This window comes from Loxodonta africana, chromosome 17, assembly GCF_030014295.1.
Source record: "Loxodonta africana isolate mLoxAfr1 chromosome 17, mLoxAfr1.hap2, whole genome shotgun sequence".
NCBI lineage: Eukaryota > Metazoa > Chordata > Mammalia > Proboscidea > Elephantidae > Loxodonta > Loxodonta africana.
In genome coordinates, this window is record NC_087358.1 from 31,562,155 (window position 1) to 31,575,631 (window position 13,477).

A 13,477-nucleotide genomic window follows, 5' to 3' on the forward strand; every position below is an offset into this window, starting at 1 on the left:
ATTGGGTTTTTTTTTGGGTTTTCGTTATGGTTCCGAGAAACCTAAAATAGGGTTTTCAGAAACCCCAGCAACTTTAAACAGTGCATTAAATGTTTTAGTCCTCAGAAAGAAATCTAAGGGATTTAAGAAATGATTGCTGCATGAAGAAATTAAGTAAAGACATTTTAAGGAATTTTTAAGCATTCTGATTCTGACTTAAATCCTCTCAGAGTTAAAAAGAAAAAAAATACAGACATCAAGTAAGCTATATGGATCTAATCCATAACCATCACGAGAAAGTTGTTTTTGTTTTTCAACTATTCAGGAGCACAAAGACGTAGCTGACTTGACCAAAACCACCTAACTAATGACTGTCAAAGCCAGAAGCAGAATCCAGGACTCCTGGCTTAGATTTCAATGTTTTCTATTATGTGGCAGAGCTACCCACCCATCAACTGTCAACTAGTTCAACTGATCCATAGAGGCAAATCTATTAATATCTCTATCTGGAGTCTTCAAAACGTAATTCAAGTCTATCTTCCGGTTTTCAAACTTATTCCCCATTTCAGGAAAAAAAAAAAAGGGGGGGGTATTAGGGTCCTAAAAGGCCAAATTGCTTTTCCTTTGCAGTTAATATGCATTTTGATGTATATATGAAAAGATTACTCGTTAAGCTGTTTAATAACAACCAAAGAATTAGAAATGCTGTGAAGGCAAAAGAAAAAAAAAAATCCAGACCTTTAAAAAAAAAAAATGAAGGGTATTCTTCCTAAAAGTACTTCTCTACTAAGAAATCAAGTATTTATAAGTGCTTAAAATGAAATTATTCTAAAATGCTAAGAAGCATTTTCTCATTTAAAGGATATCCTGTTATTACAGAAAGTATCATTACAACCGTGTAATTTCCTGAACATGCAAGGATTAGCTAAGTAGATACTTAAAATACCGTTTTCCAAAACACACACACATAATTATAAAAAAACTGTGATTGGTTTATGGGTAAGATTTCATGTTTAATATAAGGAAAAATCTACTCTATCGACCAAGAACTGACTTAGACATAAGGGCAAACAAAAGCAATGAATTCAGTACAACTCTGAATGGTCACTTGTAATTCATTACATATTTGCATTAAATTATTAGCTGTGTATAGCTTTGCTTTTGGGACAAAAACAAAAGTTGAAATTAAAAAAAACTCACCTTTTTTTAGTTTTTCTTTAAGCAATTTTGATTTACCAATACATTTTATTGTCTTAAGAGTACTTGGTAGCTGTGTAACCTTGGGCAAGTTAGTAACTTCTCAGTTTGAGAAAACTGTACAATAGGGATGCTATCTATCTTATGAAGTTGAAAGGATTAGACTAGAGTACATACAGTGCTAGTATGCCTACCACATAATAAATATTTTGGAAATGGTAACCATCATTAGAAAATGATGGCGTTTAAAAGCAATGAGAAGTAACAAGATGAGAATACTTGGAAGATAAGCACCTGAAACAACGTCCATTGTATTCACCCATAAATAACATTTAAAAACAGCTTTAAAAAAACTCCCTCGCTGACACTGTAGCAGCCAGAAATTGTGCCCAGTTTTCCCAGATATCCCAGACATCTCCTGGTGAGAATCCTACAATACTTGCAGATCTCTAGTAGAGAACGATGTACACCATCACACTACCTCTATACCTTACAGGGTAGAAACGGAAAAGATACTGAAAAGAACAAAACTCAACTGCTTTATTTTAAAGAACTTTGGCTTGTAATGACAAGAGCTTTAAAGATCACTCCTTTTACTGAACTGTTCATAAAATAAGCACTTGATTATGGCAACTGTATTTAACAGTTACTTACCTAAATATGGCATGTCTTTCAGACTTGAGAAATACTATGGAGTCTAAAAAAATGATACATGTAAGGGGAAAGAACTGGGAACTTTTCTAGGGCTGCCAAACACTAAGAAGTAAGACTATAATGTGTGGACACGCATGTGGGAAAATGTGTGCATATGCGTGAGGACATGTATACACACATAAAACTTTCAGAGTTTAAAATCAAAATTATCGATTCTAAATAGACTTCTGAAGACTTTAGGTAAATTTCATCACAACATACTGGATTACAATAAAATTAAGGTCCAAATTTAAAATAGGAAAAGTATAACCAGATTCATGCAAAAGACACAAACTTTCCTACAGCATATCCATGGCAAAGACGTCAAAGTGAAACATGGGCTAAATATCAAAATACACAAAATATCACTACATATTTCATGGAAAACCTGGATAATGGCAAGTTTCTTCATTTTGCTCACCTAATAAATCCAGACGCCTATAGTTTTAAAAATATTCTTAAGAGACTTTTTTCACCTACTGATTTAACGCTTGGGTTTTCACACTTGAGTTTATAATTCCCTATGTTAAAAAAATCCCTATTAATATGACCTCTATCTCTACATGTTATATTCCACTCAGGCTTAGCATTGTTAAGCTGGTTAAACTACTTCCCAGAAGTTCTTCCTTTTACATCAAATTTTAGAGTAGCCCCAAGAAAAAGTTCTTGTTTACTACAAATAAAAAAAATGTAAAATTCTAACATCCTCTCCTCTGGAAAGCTGTGGTTTAAAACAAAACAAACTGAAAAATCTCACTACACCCAAATAAAACCTCAACTCTATTTTTACTGCTGAAGACATTTTAGATAGAATAGTCAGATCTGGAGGGCAAGCTGTTGACCTCAATCTAAGAATTTTCCTTTAAAATAAGTGAAATAAGAAATAGTTTAACATCTTCATTCCAAAACTTGGAGATTGGCAAAAGAAAGGAAGGAAGGAAGGGAAGGAGGGAGGGATGGAATGGAAGGGAGGAAGCAGAAGGAAAAGAAGAAAGGGATAGGAAAGGAGAGAGAGGAAAAAAATTTAAAAAGTATTTTGATCCATTTTAAGAAAAAACACTGGTTAATCTAAGAAATGAAATAAAGTGTAAACAGGATGGATGGTAACTACATTCCCTGCCCTTTCAACAATGATTTTAATCCATATACTATTTATTCTTAGTGATATTAAACAAAGAAGAAGAGTTAATTACATGCATGGAGACTTCGTGTCAGTGCTTGAAAATTGGGGAACAAAGAGAACCATTTCAATAATGTTTTCCCCACTATGACCAATCCTAACTTGTATGCCCCCCCTTCAAACTCAGCTCTCGCATTCAATGCCACACATACCCTATAAACACACCTCTATTCAGGCAATAATAACAAGACTGAAAAAAAGAAGACAGAGGCAAAAATATACGAAGCTAGGTTAAGAGTTCCAAAGCAGTTCTTAAAAGAAGTTTTCAAAAAGGATTTACCTTAAATCTTGTTAAGACAAAATAAAGAAAGTGGTGTACGAAAACTGAAGAAAAAGAAAGTGGTTTACGAAAACTGAAGAAAAACAAAGAAAGATCAGAAAGTTGTAATCTCTGGTCTTGACAAAACTGGACGATACAGCTTAAACTGCCTGACACTTTCCATCAGAGTTCTAGGTACTATGTCCACCAGGAACTTAAAATTTGTATTATATAAGAACTGTTTCTTCGTAATAGCTTCAGTTTCTTTAGCGTGAGGAAAAGAAAAAAAGGAAATAAATCCCTAAACAAGGGAAATAAATACCTGAGAACCTTGATTTATGCATCTGTACATCATTTGTAAGGCGCCCTAGTGGTGCAATGGTTAATTGCTCAGCAGCTAACCAAAAGGTTGGTGATTGGAACTCACCAGCCACTCAGCAGAAGAAAAGACCTGTGGATCTGCTCCCATAAAGATTTCAGCCCAGGAAACCCAACAGGACAGTTCTACTGTGTCCTATAGGGTCTTTATGAGTTGGAATCAACTCGATGGCACACAACAATACAACAACACATCACTTCTGGCTTGTTGTTGTTGTTAGGTGCTGTCGAGTCGGTTCTGATGTGTAGAAACCCTATGCACAACAGAACCAAACACTGCCCGGTCCTGCGCCATCCTTACAATCATTGCTGTGGCTTGAGCTAATTGTTGCAGCCACTGGGTCAATCCACCTCGTTGAGAGTCTTCCTCTTTTCCATTGACCCTGTACTTTGCCAAGCATGATGTCCTTCTACAGGGACTGATCCCTCTTGACAACACGTCCAAAGAACTTAAGACCCAGTCTTGCCATCTTTGCTTCTAAGGAGCATTCTGGTTGTACTTCCAAGACAGATTTGTTTGTTCTTTTGGCAGTCCATGGTATATTCAATATTCTTTGCCAACACCACAATTCAAAGGCGTCAATTCTTCTTTGGTCTTCCTTATTGACTGTCCAGCTTTCACATGCATATGATGTAACTGAAAATACCACAGCTTGGGTCAGGTGCACCTTAGTCTTCAAGGTGACATCCCTGCTTTTCAACACTTTAAAGAGGTCCTCTGCAGCAGATTTACCCAATGCAATGTGTCATTTGATTTCTTGACTGCTGCTTCCATGGCTGTTGATTGTGGATCCAAGGAAAATGAAATCTTTGACAACTTCAATCTTTTCTTCGTCTATCATGATGTTGCTCATTGGTCCAGTTGGGAGGATTTTTGTTTTCTTTATGTTGAGGTGCAATCCAAACTGAAGGCTGTGGTCTTTGATCTTCATTAGTAAGGGCTTCAAGTCCTTTTCACTTTTACCAAGCAAGGTTGTGTCATCTGCATAATGCAGGTTGTTAATGAGTCTTCCTCCAATCCTGATGCCCCGTTCTTCATATGGTCCAGCTTCTCGGGTTATTTGCTCAGCATACAGATTGAATAGGTATGGTGAAAGGATACAACCCTGACGCACACCTTTCCTGACTTTATACCACTCATTATCCCCTTGTTCTGTCCGAACAACCGCCTCTTGATCTATGTAAAGGTTCCTCATGAGCACAATTAAATGTTCTGGAATTCTCATTCTTCACAGCGTTATCCATAGTTTGTTATGATCCATACAGTCAAATGGCTTTGCAAAGTCAATAAAACACAGGTAAACATCCAATATTCTCTGCTTTCAGCCAGGATCCATCTGACATCAGCAATGATATCCTTAGTTCCACATCCTCTTCTGAAACCAGCCTGAGTTTCTGGCAGTTCCCTGTCAATATACTGCTGCAGCTGTGTTTGAATGATCATCAGCAAAATTTTGCTTGCGTGTGATGTTAATGATACTGTACTATAATTTCCTCATTCGGATGGATCACCTTTCTTGGGAATATGCATAAATATGGATCTTTTCCAGTCAGTTGGCCAGGAAGCTGTCTTCCATATTTCTTGGAATAGACGAGTGTGTACCTCCAGCAATGCATCCGCTTGTTGAAACATGTCAATTGATATTCCGTCAATTCCTGAAGCCTTGTGTTTCGCCAATGCCTTCAGAGCAACTTAGACTTCTTTCTCAGTACCACTGGTTCCTGATCATATGCCACCTCTTGAAATGGTTGAACATCAACTAATTCTTTTTGGTATAATGACTCTGTGTATTCCTTCCATCTTCTTTTGATGCTTCCAGCATTGTTTAATATTTTCCCCATGGAATCATTCACTATTGCAACTCGAGGCTTGAATTTTTTCTTTAGTTCTTTCAGCTTGAGAAACACCGAGTGTGTTCTTCCCTTTTGGCTTACTGAAATGATTTCTGCTAACTTCTTGTAATTCTAACATGATCAAAATAACTAAAAACATTCTTCAAAATAAAATGAAGTCATGCAAGCTATACTTATATATCTAATGCAAATAAAACTTTAAACTATTTTTCTCCACTGACAGTCTGTACTAGTGGCTAAAGAAGCCAATTAGTTTCTAACAGGATTTTCTTTAACAAAAACTTATCTATATACGATTTCTCTTTAATTTTGTGTATGTGCATATTGTTTACCCTGTGGGCAAAGAAACCTTCTAAGTCAATAACATTAACCAAAAACAGATTACATATTAGATTATCAATTAATTACAATTATATTTCATGATTTAAAGTCATCCTATAAACTCGTCCTAAAGATCTTTGTTTGAATGATCATTAGCAATCAAATATATTATTTTCTGCTGTCTCATTAGGGGGAGAGCAACTACGAGTATAAAGCAAGGTATATACAAACTTTTGTATGAGAGACTGGCTTGATTTGTAAATTTTCACTTAAAGCACAATAAAAATTAAATATATATATATATTATTTTCCTCTATCAAACAAGCAAAAATTTTAAAATAGAACTCAACACCAGCCAGGGCTATTTTTGAGATTATTATCTCCACTAAAGTAATAGAGCCTTGAAGACAAACCAAATCTTATTCATTTTTGTATACACTGCCTGGTATACAAGGTGTCAAACAGGTTGCTTGGTTCATCAAATGCAAGAAAAACAACTTCACATTATGTAATAAGAACCTTAAAAATGTCCACCCCATCAAGTAGACACTTGAGACTATGTTGGCATCTCCTATCTGGAGGGGAGACGAGAGGGCAGAGAGGGTTAGAAGCTGGTGGAATGGACATGAAAAAAGAGAGTGGAGGGAAGGGGCAGGCTGTCTCATTAGGGGGAGAGCAATTAGGAGTATATAGCAAGGTGTATATACTCAGAGATTGACTTGATTGGTAAAATTTCACTTAAAGAACAATAAAAATTAAAAAAAAAAAAAAAAAAGCCTATCCCTTTGAGTCAGTAATTACATCTTTAAGAAACTATCTTGAAAAAACCTGAAATCAATACTTGTATAAACAAACACAAACACTGAATAATGTTCTATTTTGAACATGAAGAACTAAAAACAATCTAAATATCAAAAGTTAAGGAAATTTGGAAGTAAATTATGATTCATTCACGTGATGGTAAGCAGTCATCAAGAATTACTTATGAAAAGATTTTGAGGAAATGGGAAAATGCTCATCATAAAAATGTTAAGAAAAACTCCACAAAATTGTTTGATCTCAAATATTTTCCCACTCTATGGGAGTGCATATATGTAGATGCTAACTGTGTTTTTCACTATGTTGCTGTTATTGTTATTGAGTTGATTCCAACTCATGGCAACCCCATGTGTACAGAGAACTGCTCCATAGCATCTTCAAGGCTGTGACCTTTAGGAAGTAGATCACTAGGCTTCCTGAGGCACCTCTCAGTGGGTTTGAACCACCAACCTTTTAGTTAGTATTTCAGCTTAACCATTTTGTGCCTCCCAGGACTACCCATTTTTCACTTAAACAAATAAATAAGGCCAGTTTCCATTATTTTTCATGAATACTATTAATTTGCATGGAGGTTTCCAAACAGTACAATAAATTTACACTTTAAAAAAAAAAAAGGTAAGTTTTGATCAAAGACCCAATAGATGGATCTTGATCAAAAGGAGAAAAACTTGGAACAGAACTTTAAACTGATATGGAAACCACTTACTGGGTCCACTGAGCCTGGAGGAGCCCCCGAATCTAATGCCCAGAAATAATCTTTAAACCTGGAACTGAAATAATCCTGTGAAGCCACTGTTAAACTAACAACAGTTTAGCCTAATTAACAGAATGTTTGCCTTGAGCATAGCAATCTTAAAAGAATAATCCATGTGAGTGTAAACTGACAACAGTTAATCTAAAGCACAGATGAGAACTTTAGATGCCAGAGAGCCTAAATTAATGGTGAGGAAGCAATATGGGTAGAGAGAGGATGGTAACACAACGTGAGGTATGTAACCAATGTCACTCAACTGTTTATATGGAAATTGTGAACAGACCTATTTTTGGTCGTGTATATTGCAACCAAAAAATATATTTTTTAAAAAAGTTAAACAATAAATCACAGGAGATCTCTATTCATATCTGGGTTAGCTTCTAGATTAATATGGGCAATTACGAAATTTACAAATTGCTTTTTAGCTAAGTATTAATGAAGTAAAAGTAGAGTCTGAAGGCAAATAAAACTACTTTTTGGATTTGGGAACTTTTCCCCCACCTTCACATTTGATTTGCAGATTGCATCTATTATTGTATCATTGATATTTGTTTGTAATTTCAAAAATACTTTTATTCTTAGAACGTTTTTCTCTGAATAGACCAACTTTAAAATAAGGAAATATTTTATCTACTAGGCTTCTTTAGTAGAAGCCCAGGCTACAATTTAGAACTTCGCACCAACATATTATTCTATGATCAGCAATTCTAAAAAGATTTGGCTAGGACGGACATAAACAGTCATCTGTGAATTGCTTTCACCTAAGCACATATATACCTAATTATAACAATTTCAAAATCAGTAATTACTTCTGTATTAAAACATTCAACTGTGTTATTTAGTATAACCAGTAAACCAGTCACCACTGAGTCGACTTTGACTCATGGCAATCCCATGTGTGTCAGAGTAGAACTGTGCTCCAAAGGGTTTTCAATGGATGATTTTTCTAAAGTAGACTGCCAGCCCTTTCTTCTGAGCAGCCATCAGGTGGACTCAAACCATCAACCTTTCGGTTAGCAGCCAAGTGCATTAACTGTCTATACCACCCAGGGACTCCACATTTAGTGTAAGTCCACACAATACCATAAGAAACATGTGGCTATCATCTTAGTTGATGGAGAATTTAGCTTTATATACATGTTTTAACATCTTATTAATTTCTCTAACACAGCACTCCAAAACCAAATCATGAAACCACCATAGAAATACAAAATTCAGGAAGAACTGAGAAGCACCATACTATTTCTCATCCAGTCTGCTTCCCATTCAAGTTAGGACATAAATCATCATTTCAGACTGATTTAAAGCACTGGTCTTAACAGATCTGCCTACAAAAACAGCTCGTCAAACTTTTACTGGAAGTGTTTGTTTGACAGTTATGGTGAGGAGGAGTGAGGGATTTGAATCTGGCTCTGCAGGCAGACTACCTGAGCTCATATTCTGGCTCTTCCACTTAACCAAAACCAAAACCCAAACCCAGTGCCATCGAGTCAATTCTGACTCATAGTGACCCTATCGGACAGAGTAGAACTGCCCCACAGAGTTTCCAAGGAGTGCCTGGCAGATTCAAACTGCCGACCCTTTGGTTAGCAGCCGTAGCACTTAACCACTACACCACCAGGGTTTCCCTCTTCCACTTACCAGTAGCTAAACCTTTCTGTGCCTCAGTTGCTCCATCTATAAAAGGGGATAGTAAGAATACGTACCATTTATAGAGTTGCTGTAGGAATTAAATGGCACATAATAATGTCAAGCACTTCTGTAGCATTAATATGAGAAGCATATCCAATAATACTATGTTATTACCCCTACCCAGAATAGTGGAGTCCTGGTGATGCAGTGGTTAAAGAGCTATAGCTGTTAACCAAAGAGTACAAAATGGTGGTTGTAGCAACTGGAAAACCAAAGGAAAAAAAGGAAGAACTCTCTCCGCCATTGATAATTTAACTGCCTCATTCTTTCCTCATATTCCATTGTTGGGACTTTACCTTTGCAATCTTAAGTGAAAAATGAAAGCAGCACCTTTCGGTAGAGGTTAATGAGTGTAAGAGAGGTGGAACTACTGTCCAAATTTTTAGGTTAGCCAAATTCTGCCAGACAATCATACCATGAGGGGATGGGGAAAAACATACAAGTAGACAAATCTATAACTGGGGTCAGTGAACCACAACCAATCTTCTTAAGATTACTATTATTTTCGCGGCTCAATTTACTGGTTTTTCAGTCTACAAATCTCTACACACAGTAAGGTTTCTGCCTCCTCTATTCCCAGGAAAATGTTCTAAGAAAGAGTACCAATGATGTCCGCTAGGCCTGCCATTGCTATCACACTGTGTTATTATTGGCTCCTCTTCCCCTACTCACTCCTTTAACACCTACTGGCCCCAGAGCTTTCCAGTAGATCCCCCACTGTTCTCCCTCTACAGAAATCTCAAGGTTCTAACTACTACCCAAATACAAAAGACTCCAGGTAACTTCCCTGAGCTTTAGACTCCTGTATCCAACTGCACACAGGATCCTCCACACAGCTGACTCAATAAACTCACCTTAAGCTCAACATGTTGAAAATTAAACACACCATCTTGAGTGGCTCCTTATTGTCTATAAAATCCAAGCCCCACCTTGATCTGGCTTCACACTATTACTTTAGCCTCATCCTCTGCTATTCAATAATCATCTTTCTGAATGCCTAGTAAAATAAAAGTACCACCTAATATTTACTGGACGCCCGTTAAATGTCAGGCCCTATTCTAAATACTTCACATGATTAATTCACTCATCTCTACAGGAATCTCATAAGGTAGACACCATTATCCCCATTTTACACCGAGGAAAGTATCTTGCCTAAGCTAGTAAGTAGTACAGTCTGTATGAAAACCTAGAGCTTGTGCTCCTGACCTTACACTGTGTAATTTCTCATAAATGCCTATATATGCCAGGCACTGTCCTGGGGATTCCACGGTGAACATGACAAATAAGGCCCATGTCCTCATAGGACTGACATTCTCGTTGTTGTTGTTAGGTGCTCTTGAGTCGGTTCCAACTCATAGTGACCCTATAGGACAAGAGTAGAACTGCCCCATAGGGTTTCCAAGGAGCGACTGGTGGATCTGAACTGCTGACCTTTTTGTTAATAGCCAAGTTCTTAACCATTACACCACCATAGCCCCAACATTCTAGCAAGGGAGAAGAATAAACAAACAAAAGAATAAAAAACCTATTACAAATTATTAAAAAGTGCCAGGAAAAAATAAACAGGATTTTATGAAAGAAAATAACAGAGGTGGATCTAATTAACAATGATAAATGGTCTCTTTGAAAAATTACTTTTAAAGTGGGACCTAACGGATGAGAAGGAACCAGCTATGCAAAGGGGTGGGGTATTTGGAAAGCACAAAAATAGATAGGAAAGGCCTGGGAGTTCCGCGGAAACTGACAAAGACCGATGTGCTAGAATATAAAAAAGCAATGGCGGTATTAATACGCCAAAGACTCTTAAGCCTATAGGTGGTAGAGGAACCTGAAATGGGATGATCAGAAAAACGGTCCCAGGTGCAGGGTTTTCAGCTGGGTGATGCTGGATTTGCAAATGTATAGGTGTGATTTTTGTTCTCTCAGTCACTGGGAGATGTTGCTAACATAAAGTGACTACAGGGCACTATATTCCACCCTGGGACGCACAAAACTCTTCCCAAAATGTTAACAATGATTAATTAAGGAACAATGGCTACTGGATATGCTTTGTTCATCCAGGGGACTACAAAAAACTTAGATTTTGACTTCTGTAGTTCTTACATAACCAAGGATAAAAAAGAAAAAAACTTTTTTTTTTTATCCTTATAGTTCTGATAATAAACATTTGTTGTGCCTATGTGCAAGAAACAGTGTTGAACACTTTGGAGCACACCCAAATGAATCAGACACCAAGCCTAAGAGCCACAGTAAGGGAGATGTGATACCTTATGTCATCAAATCTAAGATACCATCAATTATGAAATGAATCATTTTATGAGCCACTAAGAAGGGAATAAGAATACCAAGTAAAACTATGATATCAATTGTAAAATACACTCTAATTTGAGAGATGTTAAAATGTGAAAAAACATACATACTAAATAAATGAAGAAGAACATAGAAATAATAAGCTAAAGTGCAAATAGTAGCCAAGAGTAAAAAAAAAAAAGTTTATTGAAGAGATAAAATACATCCAGGCCTGGTAACCACAGAATTCTTCAAGCAGAAGGTGGTATTTAAACCAAGTCTTGAAGGATAGGAAGAGGTAGAAAGTGCAGAGATTGAGAAAAAGAATATTTTTAGGCAGAGGAAGGTGCAAGAGTTAAGCATAACAATAATAAAGTGAAGATTACCTAGAGAGAAATATTTATAGAAAAACATTGTTGAAAAGTAGAAAGATAGGTTTTGTAAACACCCAGGCTAAAGAGGTTGATATTTATTGCATAGGCTTGGGGAATAATTCTCAACACTTTTTATCACCTTGAAAACACTTTGGGGCTACAATATTCATCATAATACGGCTCACTCTATTAGTGATTCTCAAACGTAGAAGATGGGAATTCAACAGAAGAGATTAATTCTTGTGAGAGTATAGTTTGAAAAAGCTCTCCAGAAAAACCTTACCTTTATCTCCACCCCGCCTTAAGGGTCACTCTCTGTTGCACTAGAGAACCCCAAGAGAAATCTGAGCAAGCCAAGTGATCCAGGTTACATTTCAGGAAGCTAATTCAGTAGAAGGAGTCCCTGGATAACGCAAACAATTAAGACACTTGGCTGCTGACCAAAAGGTTGGCGGTTTGAGTCATCGCAGAGGCACCTCAAAAGAAAGGCCTGGCAATCTATTTTAGAAAAACCAGCCAGTGAAAACCCTTTGGAGCACATTTCTACCCTGACACACATGAGGTCACCCTGAGTTGGACTCTACTTGGCAGCAACTGTTTTGGTTTTGGTTTTTCAACCCAGTAGAATTGTGTCAAAATGAATTAAGAATTAGACTATAGACTAAAAACATAATTTACATAAGAAGCTGACATTCCAGGCAAGAAGCTACAAAAATTTGTACTTAGGTTAGTGATAATGTGGAAAATGGATTATAGAACTATGACAAGAAGCAGGAAAAACAAAGGGAGGAAAAAGTTTAGGATACAAGATAGTAAGCTCAAATATTGACAAGTGCATTCTAAAATATTGGTTGGTTATCCAGGTCTAACAGGTACCCAAGAGTGGAAAGAAAGAAAGAGTTAGGTCTAGAAAAAGAGATGTGAACATCATCTAAAAGGAGGTAGTTAAAGCTGAATTTGGATGAGGCTCCGAAAATGGGGCAAGAGAAGGTATTCCAAAGGCAAATATTTTTGAAGTGAACATGTATCAAAGCATTTAACTGCTTCATTGGGAGTCATTATTTTCATACCTTACAATAATCTCACATTGATGATCATCATCATGGCTGATTTTACCACGAGGAATTTAACAACAAAAAAGCAAAGCACAGTAAAGATAAAGAACATGCTCGGGGTCATGTAAAGCAATACAAGAACCCAAAGTGTTTTATTAATTTCTAATCTGATGTTAAAGTCATTTACACATGCCACTTCTGTGTGTGTGTGTGTGTGTGCATGTGTGTGTAAATTTAGTCAAAAAGCAACAGTCTACACCTTTGAAGCAGCATCTGAGAGCAATCAGGAAGGTATGATGGGGTTATAGGAAGAATCAATGCCCTGGTTCCTGAGTGGCGTTAGTATAAACATTCATTATCCAGTCCATCTAAGAAAAACAGCAGTTGTAATATCCTTTAAAAAATTTGTAAGACAGTTTAAAAATATTTAAGATTGATATTTTAAGATCGGGTACTTTTAAACTATTTTTAAAGCATAAAGGCAATGTCATCTTTATATACAATAAAGCGAGTTTTCAAGTCACACATGGGAAATAAAAGAAGAAAATCTATAATTCTCTGGTGTTAAACACTTACAGATGCTATAAGTACACCAACACGAACAGCTTTAATTAAACTCTATTCATTTTGACT

General features: G+C 36.5%; 1 protein-coding gene across 2 annotated transcripts in view; it reads right to left on the reverse strand.

Annotated features, from left to right (window-relative positions):
• UCHL3 (ubiquitin C-terminal hydrolase L3) overlaps positions 1-13,477 on the reverse strand; it is a 58,573-nt gene that overhangs the window by 19,189 nt on the left and 25,907 nt on the right. The gene's annotated exons all lie outside the window — the stretch shown is intronic.